The following is a 12,564-nucleotide window of genomic DNA, read 5'->3' as shown; positions in this document are numbered from 1 at the left end:
TAAGAATGCTCACTGTAAGGTTACCGTGAGGTTATTCTGAAGATTTAAGGTATACATTTCTGGGCCATCGGAGCTACATTTATTAAGAGTTTCTGCAGTGCTAGCACTTAAAAGAAAGACGGAATTCATAGACACCTCAGAAGTGACAGTTTTCCTTTCATGTAGAGCTTAACCTGGGGTCTGTGGCAGCCTTCAGGCTGTCCTTGAACTGCTAGAGAAACGGCCTGGAGCTTGGAACATATTCTTAAAATAATCTCCAAAAGTATAAGATCACTGTTCTAGTGTTTTCAGGAAATGCTACTGTGATCCCTTTTAGAAATTCTCCAATATTCTTTCTATTATTAGAACCAAACTCAGTTTTTCCATTTGGCATTAGATTTAGCACCGGCAATGTTAGTGGGTCCCACACTCCCAGCTCTCTTCTTCACAGTGGTTTCCCAGGCAGTGTGGGAAAAGTCAAACGCTTTCAACTGTCGTGATTTGGAGAATTGGTCCTACTTGGCTGAGAAATGGCTCCCTTTCAGCTGAGGTTTTAGCTCATTATTTGGATTGAACTAATTCCGCAAATAATTGAACCTCCCCAGCCAAGATACAAATGAATGCCTCCTTCACACTGATTGATTCATGGCAATTTTAGTCTGTTCCCGACTGAGGTGGGCAGGTAATGAAACTCAGTCCCCAGGTGTGCAATAAACAGCACAATAAACTATCCAGTGTGAAGTTTGTATCTTTTCCTATAAAAATGCATTTGAATTTACAACAGCTGCTATTATTCTATCCAGCTGGTCTGCTAACTCAAATTCCACCTCTAACTAGGCAGTGAAAGAATTTGAATCAGGTGGGGAGTTCGTTATATTCTTATAAGTATGAATGCACTTTGGAAGGATATAAAGAGGCCATAAAAATGTGTTAAAATTAAAATGGTTTAGATGGTTTTTCTGGTTATTCAAATGCAATAAATGATAGAGTGAAGTCAGGGATTTTTTGAACTAAACATTTCTTCTCATATGTGTGCCTCCCTTTCATATATTTGCATTTAGCAAATCACAGGCACTAAGAAAATATTTAAGAAAAACAAAGGAAAAAATAAATTCAAACCTGGATAGCTTATGTTTCTCTTTTGGCCTTTGAGTAGTGCCTACCAAATGTGTGTGTGTATGTGTGTGTGTTTCAAATCCGTTTACTCTACCGCATGACTGGGCAAAGTATATTAGTAGAAAATTGCTTCTTGCAGGAAAAGGTAGAATATATAGGAATACAGTTCTTTGATTTGGACAGTTGGAACCTTTAATCTGTTCTTTTTCTCTTTGTTTGGTAGACCTGGAGAGAAAATGTGAGAAGTGTTCCTTCATCTGGTATAGCTATTGAGAACTAACTCTCTCTCTCTTCCCCCTGTTATAGCTACAGACAGTTAATAAAACTGCTAGTTCCTTGAAGGCAAGAACTAAGTCAAGTTAGTTTAGGTGGAGTTTATGCATTTGAACTTCAGGTTGCAGAAAGTTAGCTTTTTTCCATGTCCATTTTCCTTTAGTCCCTTTCAGTTTGGCCATTGGAGTGGTCACCGGTTTCAGAAGTGTGGTTGGAGTTCCTGGCGCTCACGCGATCAGGAGTAATGGGTAAATGGTATTTTAAAAATAAGACATGACCACTATTAGACACGGCTTTGAGTTAAAATGTGTCTTTTTAGGAGGGCACCTAGTTTTATTTTTCTAATCCAGGCAGCCTCAGCAGCTTTGATAAGGGGTAGGAACTCAAGAGTCCGTGCCCATGGATGTCTACGCTAGGAGCTCTCTGAGGGGCTCAAAGCTTCTGTAGTCATAAAATTGTTCTTTTAATTCAATCTGCTCATTTAATATGTATAGAAAGGTGATTCTACAGTATTCAGTATTCTCAATTCCTGCTGTTGACTGACTGTCCGATTAATCCTATGAGGCAGAGGAGAGGTGGAAATGGTTTCTCCCATTTTTCAAATGGAACAGACATGAAGGGGACAGGGGCTGTCGAGAAGGCTCCGCGTGAGCTCCATGCAAGAGCTCTCAGCATTTCCCAGCCTCCCTCATCTGTCAGTTGGGTAACGTCGCCTTCAAAAGGACGAGGAGAGAATTATGTAATACATGATTCATTTCAAGTATTTAAGGAAGATTTTGAATTTTTGAGGCACCAGATAAATGAGTTCTGAAATAATGTGTCTAATTAGGAATAAAGGCCAAAAAATACCCAGATGGATGATTTGCAGGCTTAGAAAGACAATCATTTTCTGATGCTAAGACATTACTGAGAATTTAGTTTTTATTAAGCTCTTTGAACAGGAAAAGAAGCTAGCATGATCCCCATTGAATTTTCAAGATGATGCCTTCAACCATGACAAATCAATTGCAGCAGAATTTTCCAAATTAAAAAAATCAACCAGATCCTCTCTGAAGGGAAGATACAAAACTTCCTTACTGCTACAGCATCTTCCTAGGATGTCCTTGGAAATAGTGGCTGAAATTTCTTTGAGTCCATAACTTAAGAACGATTAATGTCTTAGATAGTCAAACATGTTTGTGTTGAGAAAAGTGTTTTGAGCTCAATTAATATTAAAAATTATGAATGTCAACACTCATCTGTAATAAAGTCTTCTTGTGGCCGGGCACTGAACTTGACACAGGTAGCTGAGCCTTGCTCTTGGCTTATTAAAGGAGCAGTAAGAAGTCATGGATGTAGAAGGCCACATGTTCTGTTTTCCATCTGTGCTTAGAATCTTAAAATGCACCTGTGGAACCTTACACTTTAATCAGGATCTTTTTATTTATTTTCTTTTAAGCATTTGAAAACTTACATAAATAATGTTCATTACAGAAAATGCAGAGAGGTAAAAGAAAAAAAACAACTCACAATCTCACCCACCAATCAGATAAAACCACTGTTAAGTTTCTATACATTTCAGACTTTATGGTTCCCTCGACAACTATCAACTCAGAAGCAAAGTTGTATCAGATTTGAAACACTTTTCTGGAGTCTGCTCTTCTCATTCAGTATGTCACTACACACCTATCATTATAAATGAAAGTGCTATTACAGAATTTTGTAGTTCTCTCAACTAATTGCTAATTGTGACATTTGGGTTACTTGTAATTTTTCATATTGTAAACGTCACAATAGACACATTTGTCCATGTTCTTTGTCTATTATTCAGTAATTTGCTTAGGATAAATTTTTAGAAGTAGAATCTTTGGGTCAAATGTTTGTATATTGTTGAACTGTTGGCTAAATTGCTCTAAAAAATCTCTTAATCACTTGTATTCTATACTTTTTTATATTTTTTGCCAAGTTCATAGATAACTTGTATTTTATTGGTTTTGGTGTACATTTTTATTAGTGGTAAAGAACATTTTTAAATACACTTGTTGGAAACTCTTATAATTTATCTATTTGTGTCCTTTACCTATGTTTTTATCAGGATGGCCATATATGTTATGATTTAATATTTATTTCTAAGAGTTTTTAAAAATATGTTAAGCATATTGACCCTTTGTACAGCATATCTTTTATAGATTTTTTTTCCCAATCCAGGTAGCCTCACCACCTTGGACAAGGTATAGAAATTTTGATTTTTAACTATATGGATTTTGTGTTCAGGGGATATACTTTTAGGTATTCAAAGTTGAGTCTTTAATGGGTTCTGCCTTTTAAATCAGTAACAGAAAGCACTTTCCTATAAAGTTACGAAAACATTCAACTATATTTTCTTCTAGCAATTATATAGTTTTAATTTTATGGCAAAAATTTTAATCAACCTAACATAATAAAGAAGAAACAAAATTTCCCCCCAAATGGTTCCTGATTTATTGAAAAATCTGTTGTTCCCTATTTATTGAAAGACCTGTGCTTCCCCCCTCCATTGGCCCAGTCACCCCATCAGCAATAGGCTCATGGTTTATAGCTTTGCTGGAAGAAAGGTGCGTGTCCTGTCAACCCACCTGGGGGCTCCTTTCTCGGGTGCAAGGGGCTCCACCTGGGCTCTTTCGCCCCTTTGAGCTGTGAGGCCCCAGGCCCCAGCTTCACTCCTGAACCGAAGCTGTGTTTTCTTCCTCCCCACCCCCGATTTGGATACCGCCCATCTGGATACTTCTGTGAAGTTGTTGCTTCTTTTCTCTTTCTCTCTAGCTCATCATTTGTGCTATTCAAGAGGCAGTTTTTTCAGATCTTCCTTGCTATTTTTTTATGAGAGTTAAACTTCCTACCACTGTGGAGAAATAGCCACAGAAATACAATATACAGACGAGAGACAAAGAGAAGCTATAAAAATCCTCAAAGCAGTGGTCCTGACCTTGGCTCCCAGCTTCCCGGTGAGAGGCCCAGGTCTGTTTGTGCCTCTCCCACTGCCAGGCCCTGAACTGTTTTGGTTCTGCCTTTGAGGGACGCTGGGGTGGAGGAGTCGGTGTTTCTTTGCTTGGGAGAAGTGGCACCTTCAAAGCTCTCCTGGGCTGGATGACACCAGGCACACCTGGCCTCTGTCCTTTCCAGCAAGGAGTCCCTCCGGGCATGTTCTCAACTATGACCCCTTATATAGCACCTCAGTTCCGTTTGTTCATTTAGCAAATGTTTATTAGGCAACTGTGATGTACCTGAGATGGATCTAGGTATTGGAAGTAGAGTAGAAACAAGCCAAAGTTCTTGGATTCATGGCGCTCACGTTCCATCAGGTGTTTCTCTCACTCTTTGCATTACAGGCCATGACCTACATACCTGTCCTGCTGCTCTTCCCAACCTCCTCCCTACTGGACTCTACCTTTCCTGAGCTCAGGCATCCAGTTCCTGGTGACCGCTGGTTTCCCAGTTGCACTCAGCATGCACCAGGGATCCAACATTCTTGTTGAATTAAAATCAGAACATAATGCTGCCTTTCTTATGGATTCCGTCTTTGTTCTGGAACCCACCCTGTAGTTCCAAGGGGTATTTAGAGAGAGAGTGATGCTTAATAAATCCTTAGTACTACTGTAAAGAAGCACCTTACAGCAGAGTTTCTCAACCTCGGCGCTACTGACATTTTGGGCCAGATGATCCTTAATTCTTATTTGTCGGGTTCTGTCCTGTGAATTGTAGTGTGTTTAATGGCATTTATAGTCTCTGTTTGCTAGGGGTGAGTAGTGTCTGCCTCCCTCCACACAACCAATTGTGATAACCAGAAATGTCTCCAAATATCACCAACTATCCCCTCAGGGACAAATTTGCACTGGCTGAGAACCCCTGCCTTAAAGACTTGTGATGAATTAAATATGGCCACAAGATCTTTGACTGCCCCCTCCTTGAGACATGAGACGATCTACATCCCCTGAAATCTGGGTGGGCTCTGTGGTCACTTTGACCATAAGCAAAAGGCACAAGGGAGGCCAGGCCAGTTTCTGAGCCCAGGCCTTAAGTGAACACTTGACCTTGGAGTTCGTGGGGGTTCTTGGCCACTGTATAAGAAATCTGATTATCCTGAGGCTGCGATGCTATGGGAGTCCAAGGCATGTGGAGAGGCTCTGGAAGACTCTGTGTGTGTGTGTGTGTGTGTGTGAGAGAGAGAGAGAGAGAGAGAGAGAGAGAGAGAGAGAGAGAGAGAGAGAGAGAGAGAGAGAGAGAGGGGAGGGACACACACAGACACCAAGGAGCATGTAGGCCCAGCTTGGGAATAGATGCTGCAGCCCCACTGCCCTGGATGAGGAGCCGTGTGGACCAGAGATGAACAACCTAGATGAGCCCTTCCTGAATTCCCAGCCTACAAAACTATGCGTGAAATAAAATGATTGAAGTCTCTAAGTTTTGGGATAGTTTGCACACAGCAATATATAACTGGAACAAAACTCTTTTTGAAGTAAAGCAATTCAACCATAGATTATTTGTCATACATGAATCACTGATTTAGGTCATTAGTATAATTTCCATGAGCAAAGAGCATACGGACATCAGGCCCGGTTTGCAACACTGTAATCGCTCCTGTTTCTGACGCAATCTTCATGTTCTTTCATTTATCATCTCCCTGTTTGGTTGACAATGTGAACTACAGAATTGTTGAAGTGCTTTTTCCTTCCTACTAATATTATTTAGCTTTTAGATTCAAAAGTAGTTAATCATTAGCTAATTCAGAATTTAGAAAGCTGTTAAGACAGCCTTTTAAAATATGCAAATTATACCTTTCTCAATTAGCATTTGATAATAATAGAATAAATTGAAAGAGAACTTCTCTTTTTATTATATTCTCATTACAGTCCAATGTAGTTAGAGGAAAAGGGGTTTGTTAAGGGAACTATTTTGCTCTAAGTAAGTGAGAGAATATAATTAGAGGAAAATGAAATATACCAAAAGACAAAGAATATGAAATTGTGGCTTTTCAAATGCGACTGTCATTTTTTTTCCTTCTAATTTGAGTGATTATGTTGTGAAACTACATTACTTTACACTTGAGGTATCTGCAATGACCTAGCAAAATTAGTGATGAACAAATGAAGATGAAAGTCATCAGGATGGTCCCATGAGTGATGCTGAATGCAGGACAATGACCTGGGCTGGAGCCTCGGATACCATCTCCGAATCTCGGTTCCTTTCCCCGGAGAACAGTGGAGTTATTCCCTGATACATACAACTGTAAAATTTCAGGTTGAGTTATTCTCAGTTTCAGTAGATGCAGCCTCCGTTGAAATGCTTCAGTTATAATGAAAAAGTAATAGGTGAGGAAGAGATTCCTACTAGGAAAATATCAGTTTATTTACTTAGGTTACATCATGTGCCCCTCCTGCAGGGCCCCCCCAGCTCCGCACAGATGTCCCTGCCTCTGTTTACTTGCCTCACGTAGTCTCATGTTTCCATGAGCAGCTGTTGATGTCACCTTAGGCTTTTAAGAAAATAGCACATCATGACCCACCCGGCCTGCCTGGCCAGCTTCCTCAGAGGAGAGTGAAACAGACATTCTTGACTTTTTTTGTGATGGATCTTCTTTGGCCGCGGACCCCTTTTAGAATAATGTTCCTGAATGCATAAAATGCTAAGCTTACAAAGAAAACCCATTATGCTGAAATGCAGTTATCTAAGTAGTAAGGATAAATATGTGATATGCTTACGTGTGCTTTATCAAGAAATTAAATGACAACATCTTGTTGTACATCCATAGCTAAGGTCATTTAGAAGTAGTGCCGAGCATTAAAGAGACTTGGAACAGTTGTCATGTAGAGTGAACATATGATTGGTTTCTCTTGGGGACCAAGGCACAGGACTGCTCACCTTGGTGGTTGCCTACATTCATAATTGAGGGAAATGCTGAAGTTCAGTTAGCAATGAGTGAAAATTAAGACAATGTTTTTCCCATCGAAGGGCCGAAGGTGTTCTATCCACAGCCTCTTTTGGTAGTTCCAGAAGGGAGTTCTGTGGCCCTCGAGTGAGGGCTGCATTAGGGATCAGGGGGTGCGGGGGGTGTCTGGCAACCTCCACTCTTCCATCTCCCCTAGGTGTGCAGGCAGGGGCTGGGTGTTTTATGGCGTGTGGAACCCTGATGTCCCCATCGGGACTCTCTGCTGTCTCCTTGAGAGGACCAGCTGCCCTCCCTGCCAGAGCACACATTCTTCTCTTGGATGACTAAAGAAATCATTCAAGAGTGAAATGAAAACTCCTTATCTCCTTGTAGGATCTGAGCTCAGTGATGAGAAATGTGAGGACAATAATTGACCAATCACACATTCAGATGAATAAATTAGACCACTGGTGCTCAGCAGCAATTTCATGCCATAATTGACAATAAATAGCACTTTTGAAACTCACCCTGCAACGTACTCGCAGCCACAGCAATCAAAACCCAGGGGCCCCTGCACGGCACTTCCGTGCTGCGGCCTCTGGGGTGGACGGCTCATCCCAGCCGGGTTGGAAGAAGGTGTTTGGGGTCAGACCCAGCATTCCCCAAAGTCCTTTGTCCTTCCCACAGGGGAAAGAGACGACTCTGGCTTTCCAAGACCAGGAGAAAAATGGACTGGGCATGCGTCTTTCTTACTGTTGGGTAAATGTTAAGATAGAAAAGCCAGATTGTGTCGAGATACGCCCCCCCCCGACTTCTATAATGCTGCTGTTGTCTGAGGATTAATTATATCCTCATTACTGAAAATGCAGCTTCCTCTCCACCTCCCACAAATCCACCAACTCCTCAAACTCAGAGCTTTCACTTACTTCCAGACCGTTAATCTCCACTTAGTGGTTTTTGCTTGTTGTTTGAAAACTTTAAAGCATGAGAGAATATTTCTAAAATGCACAGAAATTTTTCTTATTTATTGGCACACCCAAGAGCATAAGCTAGATAAGTTGGCATGTGTTTCATGTCTAAATATTTTCTATTAAAGATGTAGTTTATGTTAATCCACTTCACTATAGTAACCATCTTACTATCTCTATGTATCTCATAACGTCATGTTGTAAATCTCAAATAGACACGATACAATTTATTTTTTAAAAAGATGTAGTTTATCATATATGCATCAGAAGAGTGATTTGAAGCTCTTTTATTATACAGTTTTGGTCAAAAGAGCTTCTTATTTTCTCCAAAAAAAAGAGGCCTTCAAAATTGTTTACTTATTTTACAAAGGTTTATTTCTTAAACACCTGTTCTAAACCAGGCACTGTTTTGGGCATTTGGATACGAAGAGATGCTTAATGCAGTCCTGCTTTTGAGAACAGAACAATGGAATAATTTCTGTTGTGAAAGAAATATTTTAATCCAGATGGCTAAGAATAAAAGATTAAAATATAATGTTAAATAATTTAGTTATCCCAAAGAGATTAATCTGAGGAAAGAAACATTAAGTTCTTAGAAATTATTTCATAATCTTATTTTGACCAAGGTGACTGAAACAAAAGTTAAAGTGATATTTATTGTCCATCCTTGAATGCGTGACCAATTATATAATATATTTAAGAATATTAAATGTGTATGTAAGTATAGTTAAAATTAAGGTAAAATTTTTTTTGTTAAAATCATCAGCTAAGAATTTAAACATAAGTATGGACTCTTTGTGCGTATGCGTATTGGTTAGAGATTTGTATATGAACTTTGGTACATCTGAATTTAAGGTATTTTTTAGGCTTTTATCCAGGAAATATCTTACAAAGACTCTGGAGAAACAGCAAGTTGATAATTTAATGAAAAACTTGGAAGATTCAATGAAAAGTAAGCCTAAGCTATGTGCTGCCAGAGGTTTCTCTAAATTCTTCAGAGCTTATTTTAGCTTCAAGTATTTAAAAGTCAACACTGTTTTGATTTAAAGGTTTAAAGAGCTTAGATTTTTCTAACAGAGATTTAAGGAATTTGAGAAGGGGCAGGCCAGTTAATCTTAGATGTGAATTTAGTTGAAACGCCTGATTCAATTTTAAAAGATATCATAATAGCAGAAGTTGAAAAGCATTCTATTCACGTTACCTACGACTGATGCTTAAATTAGTCTTCAAATGCTTTTTGTAGATCAAAGACGAAGATTGACAACTGATCTACCTTGGCACCTCTGCTGAGTCAAATCAGACGGTGCCCACACTCTGTGATCCTGTACCCAGCCAGCTAACACGCACATTTTACACAGGCCGCTGGGTTAATGCTGCCGAAATAAATCAGTGTGATGTGCTGACATTGCAGACGGGCTCTGGTTCCAGTGGCCGAAGCCATCGTGTTCTGGGAGGGGAGACACAGAACTGTGATGAACGCAACATGCAGCAAGAGATGGTGAGTTAGAACAGTGAAGAGGAAACGCTCAAAGCCAATACTGGGATGAACCTCAGTTTCACGGGAGAGTGGTGTGGAGTCTGAAATGGTGGTCTGAAGAGTGGTCTTGGCAGAATTTACACCCAAGTCAGAAGAGGAGGACATCCTGGCGGCTCCTGTAGTGTGATGGAAAGAGCCCTGCACAGAGAGCTCTGGAAGCTGGGTCTGCCCCAGTGAAGAGCCTTGCAGGGGCTGCAGAGGGGGGGTTGACTGCAGGGGAAGGGGCTTGTTGGGGATCATGGTTTTAACCCCTTCCATTTCTCTTCCAGCAGCCCCTGGGGTACCCCTGTCCCTGCTCCAGCACTGCTTGTTGGTGTCTCGAGCAAACTGTGCCCTTCACAGCCTTGGGATTCTCTGCCCTGCACTGGGAATGACCCCGCGTGTCTCGGTCAAGGCGTGGTGTAGAGTCAGTTATGCCACTTACAGAAAGCGAATTACTTGTGATGACTCTGAGACATATTTTGGGCGTGTGTGTCTGGGAAAGACTTTCCAGTTGCCTGTATTTCCTTAATTTTAAACCTGGTTCTCTGCCGGTACTTACTGTGCATCCTCCTTCTCATTCTTTCATGACACTAAACGCACTAAGAGGAAAGCAAGAGAAACAATAGAATGACTAAAATTAAACAAAATTCCTTTTTTCTTCCAATTGTTTCCTTCAAGCCAAAGCATTTCTTGGACCCGGATATTTGAGATGAATATGTTCACTTCCTTGAAGTCATATTCATAATAAGAGTACGAAATAATTTCTAAGAATTTATTTTAGGTCAAATCAGAGAGCCGGCAGGATTTCCCAGCTAAACAATGCACTCGGGAGTAGCTTCTTCTAATTTGCCAGAGTGCCTGGGAATGCTGCTCACCCCGTGCAATTCTCGGGCCTTTCCCTTCTACAATGTGAGCAAAGTTGACCTGTTTCTCCTGATTGCTGTCAGAAACTGGGTGAGATCTCCACTGCTTAGCTATTAGTGAGATGCTAAGTACCTGGTGACAATGGCAAGTTTGATAACAACTGGATAGGAGACAACTCCGTGGGAAGTTGTTTTTCTGATGTCTTAATTCTGATGTCCTCTCCAGGTTTGTCTCGGCTTGTGTAGGTCCCAATGCCGTGGCGGAGTAGGGTGCCGCTGTACTAAATGGCACACTGAGCCTGTATCCTGCAGTGAGGAGAGCCTGGATCCCCCTGAACCAGCAATTAGCACTGGAGGCCTGGGAGGAAGAGCATGCCCAGAGGTTACGTACCTGGGCTGCTGTCAGTCTTGACTCAGTCGTCAACTGTATTTTCCTAACATCTCTGGGGACAGTGCATGCAGGAGCATGGATTTGCAGGCCCACAGGTGTAGGTGACATTAAAATATTTAACAGCCAGCAAGGCAGGGCCAGTCAGGATGCAGAGATGCAGCAGGGTCCCTGTTGTTAGTTCTGGGTCGAGGGAAGGTGGGGGGCCTTGGCAGGGTGCCAGGGTGGCTGGGGCAGTGGGAAGGGAACAGGGCACTGGGAGGGCTGAGAAGAGGCTATTTACCAGCTGATACAAAACTATTTCAATATTTTAATAGCTGATGCAGCTGTATTAATATGAGCTGCCTGCCCTGCAGAGAGATCTGATTTTGATCTTGGCCAAGGTGTTGGCTTTGGACAAATTATTTTACCTCCCTGACTTTGTTTTGTGAAGGGGCCGTATATGCAAAGCAACCCCTAAATGCAGAAGGAGCTGGGAAACTAAAGAACAAGGCAGACAAATCCAGTTTGTCAGCACAGGGTGTTTTACTGCAGGACTTACGGACAGCAGCATGGGCCTGGGCAGCTGCAAGACAGGCAGGGCTCACGCACTTGCCCAGACCCGGAGGGAAGGTGGAGGAATCTGCTTAAGGGCTGGGTTTAGGGGCGATGACACGTTTATGGTAACATTAAGGTCATTTTGACCTCAGGGCAAGGTTTATAGCAAGTGTGTGCTCAAGAAGCAGCAGGGAAACTGGAAATCGTAGAGTTACTCCCTGAGCTGGGGTTAGTCAGCACGCGGCAGGGTGGGTTAGCATCCAGGTGGAGTTACTTCGACCTCCACAGACTTTCGAGCCTCCATCTGGAAAGGAGGGATGCTGGTCATACATGCTTCGTAAAGTCGCCTAGGATGAAGTGAGACAATGTGTGGACAGTGCTGAGCCCAGGGCTGGGCCGGCAGAAAGCGTTCAGTAGGTGGCAGCTGTTGTATCGTGATGGTTCTATGCCTTCCCTCTGTCGTGGCTGATATTAAATACAAACAGCTTGGTACGTACTGTCTTTTTTTGTGAGAGGTTCGACATTGTGATTTAGATATTTTTGTGCATAAATTTCTGCTTAAATTTTATGATAATCTTAAAAACACTGATAAGAAAAAAAGTGCAAAGATGATGCTTTAATTGGCTGTGCTATTGTTACCATAACTGAATAGTAACAGGATCAGACTTCAGAGCTTCTCAGATGTAGAGAAAGTCTTACCTTATGCAACTGAAAAACAATTTCTTCATCCTTTCCAAGTTATTAGGGGTGCCTCAACTGAGTCACGGATGCGTCTAGAGGCTCTTTTATTATCCAGCTATTGGATTAGGTCATTGAAAGGGATAAAGAAATGAACTCAGATGAGAATGAGTCTTATTTAAGTTTGTCTTAGTCTTAATAAAATGCGTTGGAACATTCGGGGCACACACACTAGGCAAAGAAATATTATGAAATGTTGGGTGAACAGAAACATTTGAATACAGAGAGGAGCTTACTAAGTAGACAACTATTTTGAAGTAAATCAATTTTTCCAATTTTTTGTTTTATAAAATTTCTCT

The 12,564-nt window shown here is 41.3% G+C and overlaps 1 long non-coding RNA gene across 1 annotated transcript in view; it reads left to right on the top strand.

Annotated features, from left to right (window-relative positions):
• The first annotated feature begins 9,468 nt into the window (after positions 1 to 9,468).
• LOC123621577 overlaps positions 9,469 to 12,564 on the top strand; it is a 36,500-nt gene continuing 33,404 nt past the window's right edge. The window contains exon 1 of the long non-coding RNA XR_006729185.1: positions 9,469 to 9,718. This is a non-coding gene — a long non-coding RNA (uncharacterized LOC123621577). The remainder of the gene's footprint in view (positions 9,719 to 12,564) is intronic.

The sequence above is a fragment of the Lemur catta genome, chromosome 16, assembly GCF_020740605.2.
Source record: "Lemur catta isolate mLemCat1 chromosome 16, mLemCat1.pri, whole genome shotgun sequence".
NCBI classification, from domain to species: domain Eukaryota; kingdom Metazoa; phylum Chordata; class Mammalia; order Primates; family Lemuridae; genus Lemur; species Lemur catta.
The sequence above is the reverse complement of the archived record's forward strand: the minus strand, read 5'-3'. Positions and strand labels throughout refer to the sequence as shown.